We start from the raw sequence: 18,944 nt of genomic DNA on the forward strand, positions 1-18,944 counted from the left end.
ATACCTCCAGAGCTCCATACCTCCAGAGCTCCAGAGCTCCATAGCACCAGAGCTCCATAGCTCCATAGCACCAGAGCTCCATAGCACCAGAGCTCCATAGCACCAGAGCTCCATAGCTCCATAGCACCAGAGCTCCATAGCTCCATAGCACCAGAGCTCCATAGCTCCATAGCACCAGAGCTCCATACTTCCAGAGCTCCATAGCTCCATAGCTCCATAGCACCAGAGCTCCATAGCTCCATAGCACCAGAGCTCCATAGCTCCATAGCACCAGAGCTCCATACTTCCATAGCTCCATAGCTCCATACCTCCAGAGCTCCATAGCTCCATAGCTCCATACCTCCAGAGCTCCATAGCTCCAGAGCTCCATAGCTCCATAGCACCAGAGCTCCATAGCTCCATAGCACCAGAGCTCCATACTTCCATAGCTCCAGGGCTCCATAGCTCCAGGGCTCCATAGCTCCATACCTCCAGAGCTCCATAGCTCCATACTTCCAGAGCTCCATAGCTCCATAGCACCAGAGCTCCATAGCTCCATAGCACCAGAGCTCCATAGCTCCATAGCACCAGAGCTCCATAGCTCCATAGCACCAGAGCTCCATAGCTCCATAGCTCCAGGGCTCCATAGCTCCATAGCTCCAGGGCTCCATAGCTCCATAGCTCCAGGGCTCCATAGCTCCATAGCTCCATACCTCCAGAGCTCCATACCTCCAGAGCTCCATACCTCCATAGCACCAGAGCTCCATAGCTCCAGGGCTCCAGGGCTCCATAGCTCCATACCTCCAGAGCTCCATAGCTCCATACTTCCAGAGCTCCATAGCTCCATAGCTCCATACTTCCATAGCTCCATAGCTCCATACTTCCATAGCACCTGAGCTCCATACCTCCAGAGCTCCATAGCTCCAGCCTGGGTGGCTGGTGGCTCCATAGCTCCATACTTCCATAGCTCTAAGTCAGAGAGTTGGCGAAAATTGCACTAAGTGCGAAAGCCCATTCATTTACAACGGCGTGTCCGCCAGGCGGCGACATTTCCCCGTTACCGGTGGCTGCGCGGCGGGTGAGTGACAGAGCTTATCCGAGCGGCTGGAACTCTGCGCCGGCGTGGTCGAGCGTGAGGCCTCGGCCCTTTGGCTGCCTGGTACCTAAAACACTTCCATTGATCCAGCCACGGAGGGTGCTGGCTGGTGGCTCCATACCTCCATAGCTCCATAGCACCAAAGCTCCATAGCTCCATAGCACCAGAGCTCCATGGCTTCAGAGCTCCATAGCACCATAGCTCCATACCTCCAGAGCTCCAGGGCTCCATAGCTCCATACCTCCAGAACTCCATACCTCCAGAGCTCCATACCTCCAGAGCTCCATAGCACCAGAGCTCCATGGCTTCAGAGCTCCATAGCACCATAGCTCCATACCTCCAGAGCTCCAGGGCTCCATAGCTCCATACCTCCAGAGCTCCATACCTCCAGAGCTCCATACCTCCAGAGCTCCATAGCACCAGAGCTCCATGGCTTCAGAGCTCCATAGCACCATAGCTCCATACCTCCAGAGCTCCAGGGCTCCATAGCTCCATACCTCCAGAGCTCCATACCTCCAGAGCTCCATACCTCCAGAGCTCCAGAGCTCCATAGCACCAGAGCTCCATGGCTTCAGAGCTCCATAGCTCCATACCTCCAGAGCTCCAGGGCTCCATAGCTCCATACCTCCAGAGCTCCATACCTCCAGAGCTCCAGAGCTCCATAGCACCAGAGCTCCATGGCTTCAGAGCTCCATAGCACCATAGCTCCATACCTCCAGAGCTCCAGGGCTCCATAGCTCCATACCTCCAGAGCTCCATACCTCCAGAGCTCCATACCTCCAGAGCTCCATAGCTCCATAGCACCAGAGCTCCATAGCTCCATAGCACCAGAGCTCCATAGCACCAGAGCTCAATAGCACCAGAGCTCCATAGCTCCATAGCACCAGAGCTCCATAGCTCCATAGCACCAGAGCTCCATAGCTCCATAGCACCAGAGCTCCATACTTCCAGAGCTCCATAGCTCCATAGCTCCATAGCACCAGAGCTCCATAGCTCCATAGCACCAGAGCTCCATAGCTCCATAGCACCAGAGCTCCATACTTCCATAGCTCCATAGCTCCATACCTCCAGAGCTCCATAGCTCCATAGCTGCATACCTCCAGAGCTCCATAGCTCCAGAGCTCCATAGCTCCATAGCTCCATAGCACCAGAGCTCCATAGCTCCATAGCACCAGAGCTCCATACTTCCATAGCTCCAGGGCTCCATAGCTCCAGGGCTCCATACCTCCAGAGCTCCATAGCTCCATACTTCCAGAGCTCCATAGCTCCATACTTCCATAGCTCCATACTTCCATACCTCCATAGATCCATACTTCCATAGCACCAGAGCTCCATACTTCCATAGCACCAGAGCTCCATACCTCCAGAGCTCCAGAGCTCCAGCCTGGGTGGCTGGTGGCTCCATAGCTCCATACTTCCATAGCTCTAAGTCAGAGAGTTGGCGAAAATTGCACTAAGTGCGAAAGCCCATTCATTTACAACGGCGTGTCCACAAGGCGGCGACATTTCCCCGTTACCGGTGGCTGCGCGGCGGGTGAGTGACAGAGCTTATCCGAGCGGCTGGAACTCTGCGCCGGCGTGGTCGAGCGTGAGGCCTCGGCCCTTTGGCTGCCTGGTACCTAAAACACTTCCATTGATCCAGCCACGGAGGGTGCTGGCTGGTGGCTCCATACCTCCATAGCTCCATAGCACCAGAGCTCCATAGCTCCATAGCACCAGAGCTCCATGGCTTCAGAGCTCCATAGCACCATAGCTCCATACCTCCAGAGCTCCAGGGCTCCATAGCTCCATACCTCCAGAGCTCCATACCTCCAGAGCTCCATACCTCCAGAGCTCCATAGCACCAGAGCTCCATGGCTTCAGAGCTCCATAGCACCATAGCTCCATACCTCCAGAGCTCCAGGGCTCCATAGCTCCATACCTCCAGAGCTCCATACCTCCAGAGCTCCATACCTCCAGAGCTCCATAGCACCAGAGCTCCATGGCTTCAGAGCTCCATAGCACCATAGCTCCATACCTCCAGAGCTCCAGGGCTCCATAGCTCCATACCTCCAGAGCTCCATACCTCCAGAGCTCCATAGCACCAGAGCTCCATGGCTTCAGAGCTCCATAGCACCATAGCTCCATACCTCCAGAGCTCCAGGGCTCCATAGCTCCATACCTCCAGAGCTCCATACCTCCAGAGCTCCATACCTCCAGAGCTCCAGAGCTCCATAGCACCAGAGCTCCATGGCTTCAGAGCTCCATAGCACCATAGCTCCATACCTCCAGAGCTCCAGGGCTCCATAGCTCCATACCTCCAGAGCTCCATACCTCCAGAGCTCCAGAGCTCCATAGCACCAGAGCTCCATGGCTTCAGAGCTCCATAGCACCATAGCTCCATACCTCCAGAGCTCCAGGGCTCCATAGCTCCATACCTCCAGAGCTCCATACCTCCAGAGCTCCAGAGCTCCATAGCACCAGAGCTCCATGGCTTCAGAGCTCCATAGCACCATAGCTCCATACCTCCAGAGCTCCAGGGCTCCAAAGCTCCATACCTCCAGAGCTCCATACCTCCAGAGCTCCATACCTCCAGAGCTCCATAGCTCCATAGCACCAGAGCTCCATAGCTCCATAGCACCAGAGCTCCATAGCACCAGAGCTCCATAGCTCCATAGCTCCATAGCACCAGAGCTCCATAGCTCCATAGCACCAGAGCTCCATAGCTCCATAGCACCAGAGCTCCATACTTCCAGAGCTCCATAGCTCCATAGCTCCATAGCACCAGAGCTCCATAGCTCCATAGCACCAGAGCTCCATAGCTCCATAGCACCAGAGCTCCATACTTCCATAGCTCCATAGCTCCATACCTCCAGAGCTCCATAGCTCCATAGCTCCATACCTCCAGAGCTCCATAGCTCCAGAGCTCCATAGCTCCATAGCACCAGAGCTCCATAGCTCCATAGCACCAGAGCTCCATACTTCCATAGCTCCAGGGCTCCATAGCTCCAGGGCTCCATAGCTCCATACCTCCAGAGCTCCATAGCTCCATACTTCCAGAGCTCCATAGCTCCATAGCACCAGAGCTCCATAGCTCCATAGCACCAGAGCTCCATAGCTCCATAGCACCAGAGCTCCATAGCTCCATAGCACCAGAGCTCCATAGCTCCATAGCTCCAGGGCTCCATAGCTCCATAGCTCCAGGGCTCCATAGCTCCATAGCTCCAGGGCTCCATAGCTCCATAGCTCCATACCTCCAGAGCTCCATACCTCCAGAGCTCCATACCTCCATAGCACCAGAGCTCCATAGCTCCAGGGCTCCAGGGCTCCATAGCTCCATACCTCCAGAGCTCCATAGCTCCATACTTCCAGAGCTCCATAGCTCCATAGCTCCATACTTCCATAGCTCCATAGCTCCATACTTCCATAGCACCTGAGCTCCATACCTCCAGAGCTCCATAGCTCCAGCCTGGGTGGCTGGTGGCTCCATAGCTCCATACTTCCATAGCTCTAAGTCAGAGAGTTGGCGAAAATTGCACTAAGTGCGAAAGCCCATTCATTTACAACGGCGTGTCCGCCAGGCGGCGACATTTCCCCGTTACCGGTGGCTGCGCGGCGGGTGAGTGACAGAGCTTATCCGAGCGGCTGGAACTCTGCGCCGGCGTGGTCGAGCGTGAGGCCTCGGCCCTTTGGCTGCCTGGTACCTAAAACACTTCCATTGATTTAGCCACGGAGGGTGCTGGCTGGTGGCTCCATACCTCCAGAGCTCCATAGCACCAGAGCTCCATAGCTCCATAGCACCAGAGCTCCATGGCTTCAGAGCTCCATAGCACCATAGCTCCATACCTCCAGAGCTCCAGGGCTCCATAGCTCCATACCTCCAGAGCTCCATACCTCCAGAGCTCCATACCTCCAGAGCTCCATAGCACCAGAGCTCCATAGCACCAGAGCTCCATGGCTTCAGAGCTCCATAGCACCATAGCTCCATACCTCCAGAGCTCCAGGGCTCCATAGCTCCATACCTCCAGAGCTCCATACCTCCAGAGCTCCATACCTCCAGAGCTCCATAGCACCAGAGCTCCATGGCTTCAGAGCTCCATAGCACCATAGCTCCATACCTCCAGAGCTCCAGGGCTCCATAGCTCCATACCTCCAGAGCTCCATACCTCCAGAGCTCCATACCTCCAGAGCTCCAGAGCTCCATAGCACCAGAGCTCCATACTTCCAGAGCTCCATAGCTCCATAGCTCCATAGCACCAGAGCTCCATAGCTCCATAGCACCAGAGCTCCATGGCTTCAGAGCTCCATAGCACCATAGCTCCATACCTCCAGAGCTCCAGGGCTCCATAGCTCCATACCTCCAGAGCTCCATACCTCCAGAGCTCCATACCTCCAGAGCTCCATAGCACCAGAGCTCCATAGCTCCATAGCACCAGAGCTCCATAGCACCAGAGCTCCATAGCTCCATAGCACCAGAGCTCCATAGCTCCATAGCACCAGAGCTCCATACTTCCAGAGCTCCATAGCTCCATAGCTCCATAGCACCAGAGCTCCATAGCTCCATAGCACCAGAGCTCCATAGCTCCATAGCACCAGAGCTCCATACTTCCATAGCTCCATAGCTCCATACCTCCAGAGCTCCATAGCTCCATAGCTCCATACCTCCAGAGCTCCATAGCTCCAGAGCTCCATAGCTCCATAGCTCCATAGCACCAGAGCTCCATAGCTCCATAGCACCAGAGCTCCATACTTCCATAGCTCCAGGGCTCCATAGCTCCAGGGCTCCATACCTCCAGAGCTCCATAGCTCCATACTTCCAGAGCTCCATAGCTCCATACTTCCATAGCTCCATACTTCCATACCTCCATAGCTCCATACTTCCATAGCACCAGAGCTCCATACTTCCATAGCACCAGAGCTCCATACCTCCAGAGCTCCAGAGCTCCAGCCTGGGTGGCTGGTGGCTCCATAGCTCCATACTTCCATAGCTCTAAGTCAGAGAGTTGGCGAAAATTGCACTAAGTGCGAAAGCCCATTCATTTACAACGGCGTGTCCACAAGGCGGCGACATTTCCCCGTTACCGGTGGCTGCGCGGCGGGTGAGTGACAGAGCTTATCCGAGCGGCTGGAACTCTGCGCCGGCGTGGTCGAGCGTGAGGCCTCGGCCCTTTGGCTGCCTGGTACCTAAAACACTTCCATTGATCCAGCCACGGAGGGTGCTGGCTGGTGGCTCCATACCTCCATAGCTCCATAGCACCAGAGCTCCATAGCTCCATAGCACCAGAGCTCCATAGCTCCATAGCACCAGAGCTCCATACTTCCATAGCTCCATAGCTCCATAGCTCCATAGCACCAGAGCTCCATAGCTCCATAGCACCAGAGCTCCATAGCTCCATAGCACCAGAGCTCCATACTTCCATAGCTCCATAGCTCCATACCTCCAGAGCTCCATAGCTCCATAGCTCCATACCTCCAGAGCTCCATAGCTCCAGAGCTCCATAGCTCCATAGCACCAGAGCTCCATAGCTCCATAGCACCAGAGCTCCATACTTCCATAGCTCCAGGGCTCCATAGCTCCAGGGCTCCATAGCTCCATACCTCCAGAGCTCCATAGCTCCATACTTCCAGAGCTCCATAGCTCCATAGCACCAGAGCTCCATAGCTCCATAGCACCAGAGCTCCATAGCTCCATAGCACCAGAGCTCCATAGCTCCATAGCTCCAGGGCTCCATAGCTCCATAGCTCCAGGGCTCCATAGCTCCATAGCTCCAGGGCTCCATAGCTCCATAGCTCCATAGCTCCATACCTCCAGAGCTCCATACCTCCAGAGCTCCATACCTCCATAGCACCAGAGCTCCATAGCTCCAGGGCTCCAGGGCTCCATAGCTCCATACCTCCAGAGCTCCATAGCTCCATACTTCCAGAGCTCCATAGCTCCATAGCTCCATACTTCCATAGCTCCATAGCTCCATACTTCCATAGCACCTGAGCTCCATACCTCCAGAGCTCCATAGCTCCAGCCTGGGTGGCTGGTGGCTCCATAGCTCCATACTTCCATAGCTCTAAGTCAGAGAGTTGGCGAAAATTGCACTAAGTGCGAAAGCCCATTCATTTACAACGGCGTGTCCGCCAGGCGGCGACATTTCCCCGTTACCGGTGGCTGCGCGGCGGGTGAGTGACAGAGCTTATCCGAGCGGCTGGAACTCTGCGCCGGCGTGGTCGAGCGTGAGGCCTCGGCCCTTTGGCTGCCTGGTACCTAAAACACTTCCATTGATCCAGCCACGGAGGGTGCTGGCTGGTGGCTCCATACCTCCATAGCTCCATAGCACCAGAGCTCCATAGCTCCATAGCACCAGAGCTCCATGGCTTCAGAGCTCCATAGCACCATAGCTCCATACCTCCAGAGCTCCAGGGCTCCATAGCTCCATACCTCCAGAGCTCCATACCTCCAGAGCTCCATACCTCCAGAGCTCCATAGCACCAGAGCTCCATGGCTTCAGAGCTCCATAGCACCATAGCTCCATACCTCCAGAGCTCCAGGGCTCCATAGCTCCATACCTCCAGAGCTCCATAGCTCCATAGCTCCATAGCACCAGAGCTCCATAGCTCCATAGCACCAGAGCTCCATACTTCCATAGCTCCAGGGCTCCATAGCTCCAGGGCTCCATACCTCCAGAGCTCCATAGCTCCATACTTCCAGAGCTCCATAGCTCCATACTTCCATAGCTCCATACTTCCATACCTCCATAGCTCCATACTTCCATAGCACCAGAGCTCCATACTTCCATAGCACCAGAGCTCCATACCTCCAGAGCTCCAGAGCTCCAGCCTGGGTGGCTGGTGGCTCCATAGCTCCATACTTCCATAGCTCTAAGTCAGAGAGTTGGCGAAAATTGCACTAAGTGCGAAAGCCCATTCATTTACAACGGCGTGTCCACAAGGCGGCGACATTTCCCCGTTACCGGTGGCTGCGCGGCGGGTGAGTGACAGAGCTTATCCGAGCGGCTGGAACTCTGCGCCGGCGTGGTCGAGCGTGAGGCCTCGGCCCTTTGGCTGCCTGGTACCTAAAACACTTCCATTGATCCAGCCACGGAGGGTGCTGGCTGGTGGCTCCATACCTCCATAGCTCCATAGCACCAGAGCTCCATAGCTCCATAGCACCAGAGCTCCATGGCTTCAGAGCTCCATAGCACCATAGCTCCATACCTCCAGAGCTCCAGGGCTCCATAGCTCCATACCTCCAGAGCTCCATACCTCCAGAGCTCCATACCTCCAGAGCTCCATAGCACCAGAGCTCCATGGCTTCAGAGCTCCATAGCACCATAGCTCCATACCTCCAGAGCTCCAGGGCTCCATAGCTCCATACCTCCAGAGCGCCATACCTCCAGAGCTCCATACCTCCAGAGCTCCAGAGCTCCATAGCACCAGAGCTCCATGGCTTCAGAGCTCCATAGCACCATAGCTCCATACCTCCAGAGCTCCAGGGCTCCATAGCTCCATACCTCCAGAGCTCCATACCTCCAGAGCTCCAGAGCTCCATAGCACCAGAGCTCCATGGCTTCAGAGCTCCATAGCACCATAGCTCCATACCTCCAGAGCTCCAGGGCTCCATAGCTCCATACCTCCAGAGCTCCATACCTCCAGAGCTCCAGAGCTCCATAGCACCAGAGCTCCATGGCTTCAGAGCTCCATAGCACCATAGCTCCATACCTCCAGAGCTCCAGGGCTCCAAAGCTCCATACCTCCAGAGCTCCATACCTCCAGAGCTCCATACCTCCAGAGCTCCATAGCTCCATAGCACCAGAGCTCCATAGCTCCATAGCACCAGAGCTCCATAGCACCAGAGCTCCATAGCTCCATAGCACCAGAGCTCCATAGCTCCATAGCACCAGAGCTCCATAGCTCCATAGCACCAGAGCTCCATACTTCCAGAGCTCCATAGCTCCATAGCTCCATAGCACCAGAGCTCCATAGCTCCATAGCACCAGAGCTCCATAGCTCCATAGCACCAGAGCTCCATACTTCCATAGCTCCATAGCTCCATACCTCCAGAGCTCCATAGCTCCATAGCTCCATACCTCCAGAGCTCCATAGCTCCAGAGCTCCATAGCTCCATAGCACCAGAGCTCCATAGCTCCATAGCACCAGAGCTCCATACTTCCATAGCTCCAGGGCTCCATAGCTCCAGGGCTCCATAGCTCCATACCTCCAGAGCTCCATAGCTCCATACTTCCAGAGCTCCATAACTCCATAGCACCAGAGCTCCATAGCTCCATAGCACCAGAGCTCCATAGCTCCATAGCACCAGAGCTCCATAGCTCCATAGCACCAGAGCTCCATAGCTCCATAGCTCCAGGGCTCCATAGCTCCATAGCTCCAGGGCTCCATAGCTCCATAGCTCCAGGGCTCCATAGCTCCATAGCTCCATACCTCCAGAGCTCCATACCTCCAGAGCTCCATACCTCCATAGCACCAGAGCTCCATAGCTCCAGGGCTCCAGGGCTCCATAGCTCCATACCTCCAGAGCTCCATAGCTCCAGGGCTCCAGGGCTCCATAGCTCCATACCTCCAGAGCTCCATAGCTCCATACTTCCAGAGCTCCATAGCTCCATAGCTCCATACTTCCATAGCTCCATAGCTCCATACTTCCATAGCACCTGAGCTCCATACCTCCAGAGCTCCATAGCTCCAGCCTGGGTGGCTGGTGGCTCCATAGCTCCATACTTCCATAGCTCTAAGTCAGAGAGTTGGCGAAAATTGCACTAAGTGCGAAAGCCCATTCATTTACAACGGCGTGTCCGCCAGGCGGCGACATTTCCCCGTTACCGGTGGCTGCGCGGCGGGTGAGTGACAGAGCTTATCCGAGCGGCTGGAACTCTGCGCCGGCGTGGTCGAGCGTGAGGCCTCGGCCCTTTGGCTGCCTGGTACCTAAAACACTTCCATTGATCCAGCCACGGAGGGTGCTGGCTGGTGGCTCCATACCTCCATAGCTCCATAGCACCAGAGCTCCATAGCTCCATAGCACCAGAGCTCCATGGCTTCAGAGCTCCATAGCACCATAGCTCCATACCTCCAGAGCTCCAGGGCTCCATAGCTCCATACCTCCAGAGCTCCATACCTCCAGAGCTCCATACCTCCAGAGCTCCATAGCACCAGAGCTCCATGGCTTCAGAGCTCCATAGCACCATAGCTCCATACCTCCAGAGCTCCAGGGCTCCATAGCTCCATACCTCCAGAGCTCCATACCTCCAGAGCTCCATACCTCCAGAGCTCCATAGCACCAGAGCTCCATGGCTTCAGAGCTCCATAGCACCATAGCTCCATACCTCCAGAGCTCCAGGGCTCCATAGCTCCATACCTCCAGAGCTCCATACCTCCAGAGCTCCATACCTCCAGAGCTCCAGAGCTCCATAGCACCAGAGCTCCATGGCTTCAGAGCTCCATAGCACCATAGCTCCATACCTCCAGAGCTCCAGGGCTCCATAGCTCCATACCTCCAGAGCTCCATACCTCCAGAGCTCCAGAGCTCCATAGCACCAGAGCTCCATGGCTTCAGAGCTCCATAGCACCATAGCTCCATACCTCCAGAGCTCCAGGGCTCCATAGCTCCATACCTCCAGAGCTCCATACCTCCAGAGCTCCATACCTCCAGAGCTCCATAGCTCCATAGCACCAGAGCTCCATAGCTCCATAGCACCAGAGCTCCATAGCACCAGAGCTCCATAGCACCAGAGCTCCATAGCTCCATAGCACCAGAGCTCCATAGCTCCATAGCACCAGAGCTCCATAGCTCCATAGCACCAGAGCTCCATACTTCCAGAGCTCCATAGCTCCATAGCTCCATAGCACCAGAGCTCCATAGCTCCATAGCACCAGAGCTCCATGGCTTCAGAGCTCCATAGCACCATAGCTCCATACCTCCAGAGCTCCAGGGCTCCATAGCTCCATACCTCCAGAGCTCCATACCTCCAGAGCTCCATACCTCCAGAGCTCCATAGCACCAGAGCTCCATAGCTCCATAGCACCAGAGCTCCATAGCACCAGAGCTCCATAGCACCAGAGCTCCATAGCTCCATAGCACCAGAGCTCCATAGCTCCATAGCACCAGAGCTCCATACTTCCAGAGCTCCATAGCTCCATAGCTCCATAGCACCAGAGCTCCATAGCTCCATAGCACCAGAGCTCCATAGCTCCATAGCACCAGAGCTCCATACTTCCATAGCTCCATAGCTCCATACCTCCAGAGCTCCATAGCTCCATAGCTCCATACCTCCAGAGCTCCATAGCTCCAGAGCTCCATAGCTCCATAGCTCCATAGCACCAGAGCTCCATAGCTCCATAGCACCAGAGCTCCATACTTCCATAGCTCCAGGGCTCCATAGCTCCAGGGCTCCATACCTCCAGAGCTCCATAGCTCCATACTTCCAGAGCTCCATAGCTCCATACTTCCATAGCTCCATACTTCCATACCTCCATAGCTCCATACTTCCATAGCACCAGAGCTCCATACTTCCATAGCACCAGAGCTCCATACCTCCAGAGCTCCAGAGCTCCAGCCTGGGTGGCTGGTGGCTCCATAGCTCCATACTTCCATAGCTCTAAGTCAGAGAGTTGGCGAAAATTGCACTAAGTGCGAAAGCCCATTCATTTACAACGGCGTGTCCACAAGGCGGCGACATTTCCCCGTTACCGGTGGCTGCGCGGCGGGTGAGTGACAGAGCTTATCCGAGCGGCTGGAACTCTGCGCCGGCGTGGTCGAGCGTGAGGCCTCGGCCCTTTGGCTGCCTGGTACCTAAAACACTGCCATTGATCCAGCCACGGAGGGTGCTGGCTGGTGGCTCCATACCTCCATAGCTCCATAGCACCAGAGCTCCATAGCTCCATAGCACCAGAGCTCCATGGCTTCAGAGCTCCATAGCACCATAGCTCCATACCTCCAGAGCTCCAGGGCTCCATAGCTCCATACCTCCAGAGCTCCATACCTCCAGAGCTCCATACCTCCAGAGCTCCATAGCACCAGAGCTCCATGGCTTCAGAGCTCCATAGCACCATAGCTCCATACCTCCAGAGCTCCAGGGCTCCATAGCTCCATACCTCCAGAGCTCCATACCTCCAGAGCTCCATACCTCCAGAGCTCCATAGCACTAGAGCTCCATGGCTTCAGAGCACCAGAGCTCCATAGCTCCATAGCACCAGAGCTCCAGGTCTCCATAGCACCAGAGCTCCATAGCTCCATAGCTCCAGGGCTCCATAGCTCCATAGCTCCAGGGCTCCATAGCTCCATAGCTCCAGGGCTCCATAGCTCCATAGCTCCATACCTCCAGAGCTCCATACCTCCAGAGCTCCATACCTCCATAGCACCAGAGCTCCATAGCTCCAGGGCTCCAGGGCTCCATAGCTCCATACCTCCAGAGCTCCATAGCTCCATACTTCCAGAGCTCCATAGCTCCATAGCTCCATACTTCCATAGCTCCATAGCTCCATACTTCCATAGCACCTGAGCTCCATACCTCCAGAGCTCCATAGCTCCAGCCTGGGTGGCTGGTGGCTCCATAGCTCCATACTTCCATAGCTCTAAGTCAGAGAGTTGGCGAAAATTGCACTAAGTGCGAAAGCCCATTCATTTACAACGGCGTGTCCACAAGGCGGCGACATTTCCCCGTTACCGGTGGCTGCGCGGCGGGTGAGTGACAGAGCTTATCCGAGCGGCTGGAACTCTGCGCCGGCGTGGTCGAGCGTGAGGCCTCGGCCCTTTGGCTGCCTGGTACCAAAAACACTTCCATTGATCCAGCCACGGAGGGTGCTGGCTGGTGGCTCCATACCTCCATAGCTCCATAGCACCAGAGCTCCATAGCTCCATAGCACCAGAGCTCCATGGCTTCAGAGCTCCATAGCACCATAGCTCCATACCTCCAGAGCTCCAGGGCTCCATAGCTCCATACCTCCAGAGCTCCATACCTCCAGAGCTCCATACCTCCAGAGCTCCATAGCACCAGAGCTCCATGGCTTCAGAGCTCCATAGCACCATAGCTCCATACCTCCAGAGCTCCAGGGCTCCATAGCTCCATACCTCCAGAGCTCCATACCTCCAGAGCTCCATACCTCCAGAGCTCCATAGCACCAGAGCTCCATGGCTTCAGAGCTCCATAGCACCATAGCTCCATACCTCCAGAGCTCCAGGGCTCCATAGCTCCATACCTCCAGAGCTCCATACCTCCAGAGCTCCATACCTCCAGAGCTCCATAGCACCAGAGCTCCATGGCTTCAGAGCTCCATAGCACCATAGTTCCATACCTCCAAAGCTCCAGGGCTCCATAGCTCCATACCTCCAGAGCTCCATACCTCCAGAGCTCCATACCTCCAGAGCTCCATAGCACCAGAGCTCCATGGCTTCAGAGCTCCATAGCACCATAGCTCCATACCTCCAGAGCTCCAGGGCTCCAAAGCTCCATACCTCCAGAGCTCCATACCTCCAGAGCTCCATACCTCCAGAGCTCCATAGCTCCATAGCACCAGAGCTCCATAGCTCCATAGCACCAGAGCTCCATAGCACCAGAGCTCCATAGCTCCATAGCACCAGAGCTCCATAGCTCCATAGCACCAGAGCTCCATAGCTCCATAGCACCAGAGCTCCATACTTCCAGAGCTCCATAGCTCCATAGCTCCATAGCACCAGAGCTCCATAGCTCCATAGCACCAGAGCTCCATAGCTCCATAGCACCAGAGCTCCATACTTCCATAGCTCCATAGCTCCATACCTCCAGAGCTCCATAGCTCCATAGCTCCATACCTCCAGAGCTCCATAGCTCCAGAGCTCCATAGCTCCATAGCACCAGAGCTCCATAGCTCCATAGCACCAGAGCTCCATACTTCCATAGCTCCAGGGCTCCATAGCTCCAGGGCTCCATAGCTCCATACCTCCAGAGCTCCATAGCTCCATACTTCCAGAGCTCCATAACTCCATAGCACCAGAGCTCCATAGCTCCATAGCACCAGAGCTCCATAGCTCCATAGCACCAGAGCTCCATAGCTCCATAGCACCAGAGCTCCATAGCTCCATAGCTCCAGGGCTCCATAGCTCCATAGCTCCAGGGCTCCATAGCTCCATAGCTCCAGGGCTCCATAGCTCCATAGCTCCATACCTCCAGAGCTCCATACCTCCAGAGCTCCATACCTCCATAGCACCAGAGCTCCATAGCTCCAGGGCTCCAGGGCTCCATAGCTCCATACCTCCAGAGCTCCATAGCTCCATACTTCCAGAGCTCCATAGCTCCATAGCTCCATACTTCCATAGCTCCATAGCTCCATACTTCCATAGCACCTGAGCTCCATACCTCCAGAGCTCCATAGCTCCAGCCTGGGTGGCTGGTGGCTCCATAGCTCCATACTTCCATAGCTCTAAGTCAGAGAGTTGGCGAAAATTGCACTAAGTGCGAAAGCCCATTCATTTACAACGGCGTGTCCGCCAGGCGGCGACATTTCCCCGTTACCGGTGGCTGCGCGGCGGGTGAGTGACAGAGCTTATCCGAGCGGCTGGAACTCTGCGCCGGCGTGGTCGAGCGTGAGGCCTCGGCCCTTTGGCTGCCTGGTACCTAAAACACTTCCATTGATCCAGCCACGGAGGGTGCTGGCTGGTGGCTCCATACCTCCATAGCTCCATAGCACCAGAGCTCCATAGCTCCATAGCACCAGAGCTCCATGGCTTCAGAGCTCCATAGCACCATAGCTCCATACCTCCAGAGCTCCAGGGCTCCATAGCTCCATACCTCCAGAGCTCCATACCTCCAGAGCTCCATACCTCCAGAGCTCCATAGCACCAGAGCTCCATGGCTTCAGAGCTCCATAGCACCATAGCTCCATACCTCCAGAGCTCCAGGGCTCCATAGCTCCATACCTCCAGAGCTCCATACCTCCAGAGCTCCATACCTCCAGAGCTCCATAGCACCAGAGCTCCATGGCTTCAGAGCTCCATAGCACCATAGCTCCATACCTCCAGAGCTCCAGGGCTCCATAGCTCCATACCTCCAGAGCTCCATACCTCCAGAGCTCCATACCTCCAGAGCTCCAGAGCTCCATAGCACCAGAGCTCCATGGCTTCAGAGCTCCATAGCACCATAGCTCCATACCTCCAGAGCTCCAGGGCTCCATAGCTCCATACCTCCAGAGCTTCATACCTCCAGAGCTCCAGAGCTCCATAGCACCAGAGCTCCATGGCTTCAGAGCTCCATAGCACCATAGCTCCATACCTCCAGAGCTCCAGGGCTCCATAGCTCCATACCTCCAGAGCTCCATACCTCCAGAGCTCCATACCTCCAGAGCTCTATAGCTCCATAGCACCAGAGCTCCATAGCTCCATAGCACCAGAGCTCCATAGCACCAGAGCTCCATAGCACCAGAGCTCCATAGCTCCATAGCACCAGAGCTCCATAGCTCCATAGCACCAGAGCTCCATAGCTCCATAGCACCAGAGCTCCATACTTCCAGAGCTCCATAGCTCCATAGCTCCATAGCACCAGAGCTCCATAGCTCCATAGCACCAGAGCTCCATGGCTTCAGAGCTCCATAGCACCATAGCTCCATACCTCCAGAGCTCCAGGGCTCCATAGCTCCATACCTCCAGAGCTCCATACCTCCAGAGCTCCATACCTCCAGAGCTCCATAGCACCAGAGCTCCATAGCTCCATAGCACCAGAGCTCCATAGCACCAGAGCTCCATAGAGCCAGAGCTCCATAGCTCCATAGCACCAGAGCTCCATAGCTCCATAGCACCAGAGCTCCATACTTCCAGAGCTCCATAGCTCCATAGCTCCATAGCACCAGAGCTCCATAGCTCCATAGCACCAGAGCTCCATAGCTCCATAGCACCAGAGCTCCATACTTCCATAGCTCCATAGCTCCATACCTCCAGAGCTCCATAGCTCCATAGCTCCATACCTCCAGAGCTCCATAGCTCCAGAGCTCCATAGCTCCATAGCTCCATAGCACCAGAGCTCCATAGCTCCATAGCACCAGAGCTCCATACTTCCATAGCTCCAGGGCTCCATAGCTCCAGGGCTCCATACCTCCAGAGCTCCATAGCTCCATACTTCCAGAGCTCCATAGCTCCATACTTCCATAGCTCCATACTTCCATACCTCCATAGCTCCATACTTCCATAGCACCAGAGCTCCATACTTCCATAGCACCAGAGCTCCATACCTCCAGAGCTCCAGAGCTCCATAGCACCAGAGCTCCATGGCTTCAGAGCTCCATAGCACCATAGCTCCATACCTCCAGAGCTCCAGGGCTCCATAGCTCCATACCTCCAGAGCTCCATACCTCCAGAGCTCCAGAGCTCCATAGCACCAGAGCTCCATGGCTTCAGAGCTCCATAGCACCATAGCTCCATACCTCCAGAGCTCCAGGGCTCCATAGCTCCATACCTCCAGAGCTCCATACCTCCAGAGCTCCAGAGCTCCATAGCACCAGAGCTCCATGGCTTCAGAGCTCCATAGCACCATAGCTCCATACCTCCAGAGCTCCAGGGCTCCAAAGCTCCATACCTCCAGAGCTCCATACCTCCAGAGCTCCATACCTCCAGAGCTCCATAGCTCCATAGCACCAGAGCTCCATAGCTCCATAGCACCAGAGCTCCATAGCACCAGAGCTCCATAGCACCAGAGCTCCATAGCTCCATAGCACCAGAGCTCCATAGCTCCATAGCACCAGAGCTCCATAGCTCCATAGCACCAGAGCTCCATACTTCCAGAGCTCCATAGCTCCATAGCTCCATAGCACCAGAGCTCCATAGCTCCATAGCACCAGAGCTCCATAGCTCCATAGCACCAGAGCTCCATACTTCCATAGCTCCATAGCTCCATACCTCCAGAGCTCCATAGCTCCATAGCTCCATACCTCCAGAGCTCCATAGCTCCAGAGCTCCATAGCTCCATAGCACCAGAGCTCCATAGCTCCATAGCACCAGAGCTCCATACTTCCATAGCTCCAGGGCTCCATAGCTCCAGGGCTCCATAGCTCCATACCTCCAGAGCTCCATAGCTCCATACTTCCAGAGCTCCATAGCTCCATAGCACCAGAGCTCCATAGCTCCATAGCACCAGAGCTCCATAGCTCCATAGCACCAGAGCTCCATAGCTCCATAGCACCAGAGCTCCATAGCTCCATAGCTCCAGGGCTCCATAGCTCCATAGCTCCAGGGCTCCATAGCTCCATAGCTCCAGGGCTCCATAGCTCCATAGCTCCATACCTCCAGAGCTCCATACCTCCAGAGCTCCATACCTCCATAGCACCAGAGCTCCATAGCTCCAGGGCTCCAGGGCTCCATAGCTCCATACCTCCAGAGCTCCATAGCTCCATACTTCCAGAGCTCCATAGCTCCATAGCTCCATACTTCCATAGCTCCATAGCTCCATACTTCCATAGCACCTGAGCTCCATACCTCCAGAGCTCCATAGCTCCAGCCTGGGTGGCTGGTGGCTCCATAGCTCCATACTTCCATAGCTCTAAGTCAGAGAGTTGGCGAAAATTGCACTAAGTGCGAAAGCCCATTCATTTACAACGGCGTGTCCGCCAGGCGGCGACATTTCCCCGTTACCGGTGGCTGCGCGGCGGGTGAGTGACAGAGCTTATCCGAGCGGCTGGAACTCTGCGCCGGCGTGGTCGAGCGTGAGGCCTCGGCCCTTTGGCTGCCTGGTACCTAAAACACTTCCATTGATCCAGCCACGGAGGGTGCTGGCTGGTGGCTCCATACCTCCATAGCTCCATAGCACCAGAGCTCCATAGCTCCATAGCACCAGAGCTCCATGGCTTCAGAGCTCCATAGCACCATAGCTCCATACCTCCAGAGCTCCAGGGCTCCATAGCTCCATACCTCCAGAGCTCCATACCTCCAGAGCTCCATACCTCCAGAGCTCCATAGCACCAGAGCTCCATGGCTTCAGAGCTCCATAGCACCATAGCTCCATACCTCCAGAGCTCCAGGGCTCCATAGCTCCATACCTCCAGAGCTCCATACCTCCAGAGCTCCATACCTCCAGAGCTCCATAGCACCAGAGCTCCATGGCTTCAGAGCTCCATAGCACCATAGCTCCATACCTCCAGAGCTCCAGGGCTCCATAGCTCCATACCTCCAGAGCTCCATACCTCCAGAGCTCCATACCTCCAGAGCTCCAGAGCTCCATAGCACCAGAGCTCCATGGCTTCAGAGCTCCATAGCTCCATACCTCCAGAGCTCCAGGGCTCCATAGCTCCATACCTCCAGAGCTCCATACCTCCAGAGCTCCAGAGCTCCATAGCACCAGAGCTCCATGGCTTCAGAGCTCCATAGCACCATAGCTCCATACCTCCAGAGCTCCAGGGCTCCATAGCTCCATACCTCCAGAGCTCCATACCTCCAGAGCTCCATACCTCCAGAGCTCCATAGCTCCATAGCACCAGAGCTCCATAGCTCCATAGCACCAGAGCTCCATAGCACCAGAGCTCCATAGCACCAGAGCTCCATAGCTCCATAGCACCAGAGCTCCATAGCTCCATAGCACCAGAGCTCCATAGCTCCATAGCACCAGAGCTCCATACTTCCAGAGCTCCATAGCTCCATAGCTCCATAGCACCAGAGCTCCATAGCTCCATAGCACCAGAGCTCCATAGCTCCATAGCACCAGAGCTCCATACTTCCATAGCTCCATAGCTCCATACCTCCAGAGCTCCATAGCTCCATAGCTGCATACCTCCAGAGCTCCATAGCTCCAGAGCTCCATAGCTCCATAGCTCCATAGCACCAGAGCTCCATAGCTCCATAGCACCAGAGCTCCATACTTCCATAGCTCCAGGGCTCCATAGCTCCAGGGCTCCATACCTCCAGAGCTCCATAGCTCCATACTTCCAGAGCTCC

The sequence above is a fragment of the Syngnathus leptorhynchus genome, unplaced genomic scaffold (genome assembly GCF_054491065.1).
Source record: "Syngnathus leptorhynchus isolate UIUO unplaced genomic scaffold, UIUO_Slep HiC_scaffold_160, whole genome shotgun sequence".
NCBI lineage: Eukaryota > Metazoa > Chordata > Actinopteri > Syngnathiformes > Syngnathidae > Syngnathus > Syngnathus leptorhynchus.